This window comes from Bubalus bubalis, chromosome 17, assembly GCF_019923935.1.
Source record: "Bubalus bubalis isolate 160015118507 breed Murrah chromosome 17, NDDB_SH_1, whole genome shotgun sequence".
Taxonomy (NCBI): Eukaryota; Metazoa; Chordata; class Mammalia; order Artiodactyla; family Bovidae; genus Bubalus; species Bubalus bubalis.
Genome location: NC_059173.1, coordinates 66,396,797 through 66,404,191, shown reverse-complemented (window position 1 = coordinate 66,404,191; position 7,395 = coordinate 66,396,797). Strand labels below are relative to the sequence as shown.

Here is a 7,395-nt window from a genome sequence, read left to right as displayed (position 1 = left end):
ACAAAGGAGGAAAAAATGTACAATGAGGCAAAGATAGCTTCTTCAATAAGTGGTGCTGGAAAAACTAGATCAGATCAGATCAGATCAGATCAGTCGCTCAGTCGTGTCCGACTCTTTGTGACCCCATGAATCGCAGCACGCCAGGCCTCCCTGTCCATCACCAACTCCCGGAGTTCACTGAGACTCACGTCCATCAAGTCAGTGATGCCATCCAGCCATCTCATCCTCTGTCGTCCCATTCTCCGATAGCTACATGCAAAAGAATGAAATTAGAACACTTTCTAATGCCATACACAAAAATAAATCCAAAGCGAATTAAAGACCTAAATGTAAGACCAGAAATTATAAAACTCTTAGAGGAAAACATAGGCAGAACACTCAATGACATAAATCAAAGCAAGATCTTCTGTGACCCACATCCTAGAGTAACAGAAATAAAAGCAAAAATAAGTAAGTGTGACCTAATTAAACTTAAAAGCTTTTGCACAGCAAAGGAAACTACAAACAAGGTGAAAAGACAACTCTCAGAATGGGAGATAATAATAACAAAGGAAGCAACTGACAAATAATCAATTTCCAAAATATACAAGCAGCTCATACAACTCAACATCAGAAAAACACACAACCCAATCAAAAAGTAGGAATCAAACCTAAACAGACATTTCTCCAAAGAAGGCATACAGATGGCTAACAAAGACATGAAAAGATGCTCAACATCACTCATTATTAGAGAAATGCAAATCAAAACTACAATGAGATACCACCTTACACCAGTCAGAATGGCCATCAACAAAAAGTCTACAAGCAATAAATGCCGGAGACGGTGTGGAGAAAAGGGAACCCTCTTGCATTTCTGGTGGGAATGTAAATTGATGCAGCCACTATGGAAGACTGTATGGTGGTGGTTTAGTTGGTAAGTCATGTCCAACTCTTGTGACCCCCGTGGACAGAGGAGCCTGATAGGCTACAGTCCATGGGACTCTCCAGGCAAGAATACTGGAGTGGGTTGCCATTTCCTTCTCCAGTGGATCTTTCCAACCCAGGAATCGAACCCAGGTCTCCTGCATTGTAGGTAGATTCTTTACCAACTGAGCTACAAGGGAAACTTTGCATGTAATAATAGGCAAATTGGCAGCTATGATTCAGGGTCTGCAGAGGTGAAAAGCCCTGATACAAGTGTCTCCCTGCAAAGGTCAGGGTCCCTGGTGCTCTCCCGCCTCCAGATCCTGACTAGACAAACTCACTCTGGGGCAGATTTCTCCTTCAGCACCAAGAGGATCTGGCTCACAGGTGTAACTTTGGAGGAGCTCTCTCTAACGCTGGTGTCAACAGTGTCCCTCTTGTCCCCGAGGTCAGCTCTGGATTCTTGCTGCTTCGACAAGATGCTGCCTTCCTTCTTCAAAGCCTGGAGGTAAAGTTCCAGGAGCTTCCTGGACTGATAGGCTTCTTCTCTCTGGTCAAGCACCTACTGGAGGGTGTTCTGGAGCCCCTGGACTGCCTCATGACTTTGGCCGAGTTTCTGAGCCAGCTCCAAACACAGGACATCAGTGAGCACCTGGAGCTCCTCCTTGGACAGCAGGATGATGCTGGATAGGTCTTCCTTCAGCTGTCTGGCCACGTTCTTCCACTTCAACCCTGCCCCTATCCATTTCATCTCTGTCGAAGAACTGTTGGGTGATCCAAGCTGTACCTCCATCTGAATTGTGTGTCCACTTCTCATTCCCAGCCAATGCCACAAACTTAGTATTGGCAGGAAGACACAGGAAGTAATCCTCATCATCCATTATGGTACCATCCTTTGCCAGGACCAGAGTGACAGGTGCCAGGGACTTATCAACGGCCAGAATGTCACAAGCCTTGATCCTCAGCTCCTTGAGGCAAGAGGCCACCATGCCATGTTGTTCCCAGCTGTTGTTGCGGAGCAGCAGACACTGCTTTAGAGCCCAGATCTCGCTGGTTTCCAGAGCTGCAGGACCACTGACCACCTCCATCCTCTACATGGTGGGACCAGACCGATGTGGAGAAGTCAGGGAGGCTGGGGTGTGGGAGTCCTCCCCAACTCCATCCCCCATGGCATGCCAGATTCTTTTAAAAACTAGGAATAAAATCACCATATGACCCAGTAATCCCACTACTAGGCATATACCCTGAGGAAACCAAAACTGAAATAGAGTTTTTTTGGGAAAATATGTATCCCATTGTTCCTTGCAGCACTGTTTACAATAGCTAGAACATGGAAGCAACCTAGATGTCCATCAACAGATAAAGGGATAAAGAGGCTGTGGTGCATATATACCATGGAATACTGCTGCTGCTGCTGCTGAGTCACTTCAGTCGTGTCTGACTCTGTGCGACCCCATAGACGGCAGCCCACTAGGCTCCCCATCCCTGAGATTCTCCAGGCAAGAACACTGGAGTGGGTTGCCATTTCCTTCTCCAATGCATGAAAGTGAAAAGTGAAAGTGAAGTCACTCAGTCGTGTCCGACTCTTAGCGACCCCATGGACTGCAGCCCACCAGGCTCCTCCGTGCATGGGATTTTCCAGGCAAGAGTACTGGAGTGGGGTGCCATTGCCTTCTCCAACAATGGAATACTACTTAGCCATAAAAAGGAGTGCATTTGAGTCAGTTCTCATGAGGTAGACGAACATAGAGCCTATTATAAAGAGTGAAGTAAGTCAGAAAGAGAAATATAAATATCATATACTGACACATATATATGGAATTAGAAAGATGGTACTGATGAATTTATCCTCAGGGCAGCAGTGGAGAAACAGACATGGAGAACAGGCCTATGGACACGGGGGAAGGGGAGGAGGGAGAGGGTAAGATGTATGAAGTGTGTAACGAGGAAATTTATAGTACCATATGTAAAATAGATAGCCAGTTTACTGTATGACTCAGGGAACTCAACCAGGGTCCCTGTGATAATCTAGAAGGGTGGGACGGGAAGGGAGATGGAAGGGGAGTTTCAGGAGGGAGGGGACATGGCTGATTATTGTTGATGTATGACAGAAAACCACAGCATTTTGTAAAGCAAATATCCTTCAATTAAAAAAATAAAGTGGCAAAAATTTTTTTTTAAAAAGAGTGAGCAGGTGACTTAATTTTCACTGTATACCATTTTGTACCTTTTGGCTTTTGTGCCATTTAATTGAACCTACTTTTCATTTTTTTTAATTTATGCAATTTTAAAGGTTATTTTCCATTTACAGTTATTACAAAATATTGAGTCTCTTCCCCAGGTTGTATAATGCATCCTTGAGCCTATCTTACACCCACTGGTTTGTACTCCCCACTGCCCTATCCCTACAGTGGTAACCACTAGTTTGTTCTCTATATCTGAGCCTGCTTCTTTTTTCTCCTATTCATTAGGTTGTTGTATTTTCTAGATACCACATATAAATGATATCATACAGTATTTGTCTTTCTCTCTCTGATTTATTTATAGTGCCCTCCAAGTCCATCCATGTTGCTGCAAATGGCAACATCTTATTTTTTATGGCTGGTTAATATTCAAATGAACCTATTTTTTAAATAATACATTAATTCTGTTTTGATTTTAAATGTTGAAAGCAATGACTAGAGGGATTCTGAAGCTAGTACTTAATATCCTTCAAATTAAAAGGGGCCCAGAGCAAGGGTCCAAATTAAGATTCTGGCCCAAATGATTCAAATTTGAATTCTCTTAAATTCATTTTCCTTGTCACTGGTCATTTGTTCTGCATCCCAGTTTTACATCGCCTGCTGATCTGGAGATCTGAATTTCTGTTGTTCTACCTATTACAATCTGTAGATGAACTGATAGAGACTCAACGATTCCCAGAGCTCCTTTCATCAACTAAAGGCCCTCTTATAAAATGTGCCTGGAGAGGAAGGGAGTGAGGGAGGGAGGGAGTATGCAACAGAGACCATGGTGTGGGCCCTCGAAGCTGGAAACACTTACTATCTGAACCGTTATGAACAAGTTTGCCAACCCCTGGTTTTAGAACAACCAAAAGGGTGAATAACAACTTGGAGGTCCAGGCCCTGAAAGAAATCAGGTAACAGGCTGAGAGGGTCATCGGTTAGCTGAAGTGAAGTGAAGTAAGTCGCTCAGTTGTGTCTGACTCTTTGTGACCCCACGGACTCCATGGAATTCTCCAGGCCAGAATAACAGAGTGGGTAGCCTTTCCCTTCTCCAGGGGATCTTTCCAACCCAGGGATCAAACCCAGGTTTCCAGCATTGTGGGCAGATTCTTTACCAGCTGAGCCACAAGGAAAGTCCAAGAATACTGGAGTGGGTAGCCTCTCCCTTTTCCAGCAGATCTGCCCGAGCCAGGAATCAAACTGGGGTCTCCTGCATTGCAGGTGGATTCTTTACCAACTGAGCTCTCAGGGAAGCCCGCCAGTTTGCTATTTTCACAATAATGCCGCATAACAAACCATCCCAAATCTCCATGGATGAAACAGCAGTAGTGTGGTTTGCCCATCTATGGGTGAGCCAGGCTCAGCTGCGGCCACTCTGCTAGTCTTGGCTGGACTTTTGGGCATCTGTGGGGTGGGGGTGGGCTGAGCCAACACAGGCAAGGCTAGGCTGGGGCTGTCGCTCTATGCTGCAGGTCTGGATATGCACTGCTGTTTCTCTGCTTCCTTAGACCAGGGGGCTAGCCAGGATATGCTCCTCTCATGGCAGTGACAGAGGCCAAAAGTGAGTGGAAATGTGTAAGCAGCTCTTAGGAGCCCCCATTGGGAACTCACGCGTCGTCACGTACTTCCCTGGCCCCGCCGTGGGTCACAGCCAAGCAGCAGGGAGCTAGTCTCCTCCCTTAGAGGAGCTGCCTCGTCTTGTGGTAAGGATGTGAACAGGGAAGAGGGGGAACTGGGGCCAGTAATGCAAACTGAGACTCAGTTCACTTCGAACTGAGCACCAGCATATGCCAGGCTCTGTGCCGGGATCTATCAGCAAACCAGACTGGCCTTCCCCCCAGCCCCAGCCATCCAGGAGCTTAATTCTCGTGGGATATGGAAGGGATTTCACATTCAATGCTACGTCCTTCTTGCTGTTTTGTGTTGTTCCTCTAAGGGATGAGCCCACTGGCATGTTTCCTCCCGGAGGTCAGGAATCATCTCTGCTTGGGCAGCTTTGTCCCCCAGCATCCAGCACTGGGCTTGAGGCGAGGCAAAGGCTCGCTAATAAATGTGGGAGGAAGGGAGGCATGTTTCTCTCTCTCTTTTCTGGGAATCACTGAATCTCTGTCAATTCATCCACAGATTGCAAGGACTGAAATGACAGAAATTCAGATCTCTAGATTAGCAGATGAGGCAAAGCTGGGACGCAGAACAAATGACAAGTGACAGTGTAACTGGATTTAAGAGAATTTGAATCATCTGGGTGAGAGAGCCTGCAGATGGCAGATGCCTGCTTAGTGTAGAAAAATGGGTCATGCCTACCAGACCAACCACTACGCAGACTCAGAGTCCTGAGAGGAGCAGAGCCTTTGTGTTGCGGGCTGATCGTGGAAGAGCAGGGACTCCCCTGACACATGGGGGCACGAGCTCTCAGCAGGATGGCAAACCAAGCTCAAGAGGGGGTGCAGTGTCAGTGAGGCTCTTGATCTTGGCCTTCCCTGGGTAGACTGAGGGCGAGGCTGAGCAGAGGGCCAGCGCCGCTGCTCCCACCATGCCCGAAAGCAAGACCCAGCCCTTGGCGCCCACAAAGGCTGGGGACAGGGAGCCAGAGGTCCTCATCTCAACCCAGTTCTGCTTCCTGAAAGAGGCTCCCTGACCGTGGTTCCTTTACCTGTGATGCAGGCATTAGGATACCCATCCTACTTAACGTCACAGGAATTTAGTGAGATTGCAAGAAACAACAAGAGTAAAAATAAACCCAACTCAGGGAAGATGGGTAGTATTTGATCTTGAGCAAGGCAATGTTGCCCCATGATTGGGGAGGAGATGGAAGGCATGAACCATGCAAGAGATTATTTCCAAAGTTCAAAGTAAGAGAAGATTCATTGAGGAAAAGAAACCTTGAGGAATGATTTTCTATATTTTGAGGTGTGAACATTTCAGAGGCCCAACTCCTCTAGGAGGGTAGTAACTGCGGGGAGCAAATTATTGTTGAAGTTAATTGAAGCAGAATGAGAATGAGCTCAAAACACACCTACATCCCTTTCAAACGAAAGGAAATGGAGAGATTAAGAGAAAAAAGGTCAAGGCGGGTGGTGAGCAAGGGGACAAGGCGGCCAAAGGTCAATGTTGACAAGACAGACGTGTTCGTTTTCTCCAATGCTTGTGATCTCAGACGTGGGTTTGGCACAGGCAGGCAGGCCCCCCGCTCAATGCTGCCTTCCTTCCTCCCCTGTCAGCGGTGGCTGCAGAGGTCCCTGTCACTGCCAAGTGTCCCGTGAGCTTCCTCTGATGGTGCCAGGGTTCTTCATGGATCATGGTCACCATGATCTCAAGCCTGCCCCTTCCTCTCCCTAACCTGCAGGCACTCAGAGGAGGAGCGATGGGGGTCCTAGCAATGTGGAAACAACTTTATACATCCACTGGCCTGAAGGCAATAGCAACAACAGAATTTATGTAATCCATGAAAGCACAGAATGGGGTAGTAAAACTGCATTAGCCATCCATCTCTCTTTGTAAAGCAAATTCTCACCAACTGCCACCCCCATAACAGAGCATCGCTCTTCACCCGGATGCAACTGACCCCCTAAAAAGGAAGTGCCTGGATACCTCTGAGAATTATGCAAATGCAAGCAGCATTCACAATCAGGGTGATGCATCAAAGATCCAAAGATGTTTCCAGGCATGAGTTACAAGGCCTCTAAAGACAATGACTCTTTTATAGGGTTTTAGATTATGGTGATGTTCTGTAAATCCTGCTCCAGCCACACAATAGGCCAAGAGCAATTAGCGTTAATTAAACTATCCCCATAAAGAGGTTGCTGCGCTGACACATGGATATCCCGTAAATACACTGAGCCTGCGAACATTCTCAAGGGCTTGCCTTCCACATCACCACGGGCCCTGGACCCTCCCGCCCCAGGACTGCTCACACCTGAGTGTAACACCACTCAGCCAGAACCCAGCCCTGGGGCCCACCACTCGGCACGCTGAACCACCTGGGGATCCTACTAAAACGAGATTCTGATTCGGGAAGTCTGGGGTAGGGCTTGAAATTCTGCAGATGGATCAAGCTCCCTGGTGGTGGCGAGGCTGCTGCCCTCCAGACATCACTCAGAGAAGGAACATGGTTGTACAGAAGCCCTCCGCAGTCCGAGGGGGGATGGCCCAGATTAGGGGCAGGGAGAGCAAGTCAAGCCATCCTGTGTACTCCTAACGCTCTGGCCTTCCTGCCCTGCTTTACAGCCAGAGAACTATGGACGAGGAGAAATAAGCAAGCAGTAAA

At 47.4% G+C, this 7,395-nt stretch overlaps 1 pseudogene; it reads right to left on the bottom strand.

Annotated features, from left to right (window-relative positions):
• Window positions 1-1,193: 1,193 nt before the first annotated feature.
• On the bottom strand, window positions 1,194-1,991 carry LOC112579849 (annotated as a pseudogene).
• Between the last annotated feature and the right edge of the window lie 5,404 nt (window positions 1,992-7,395).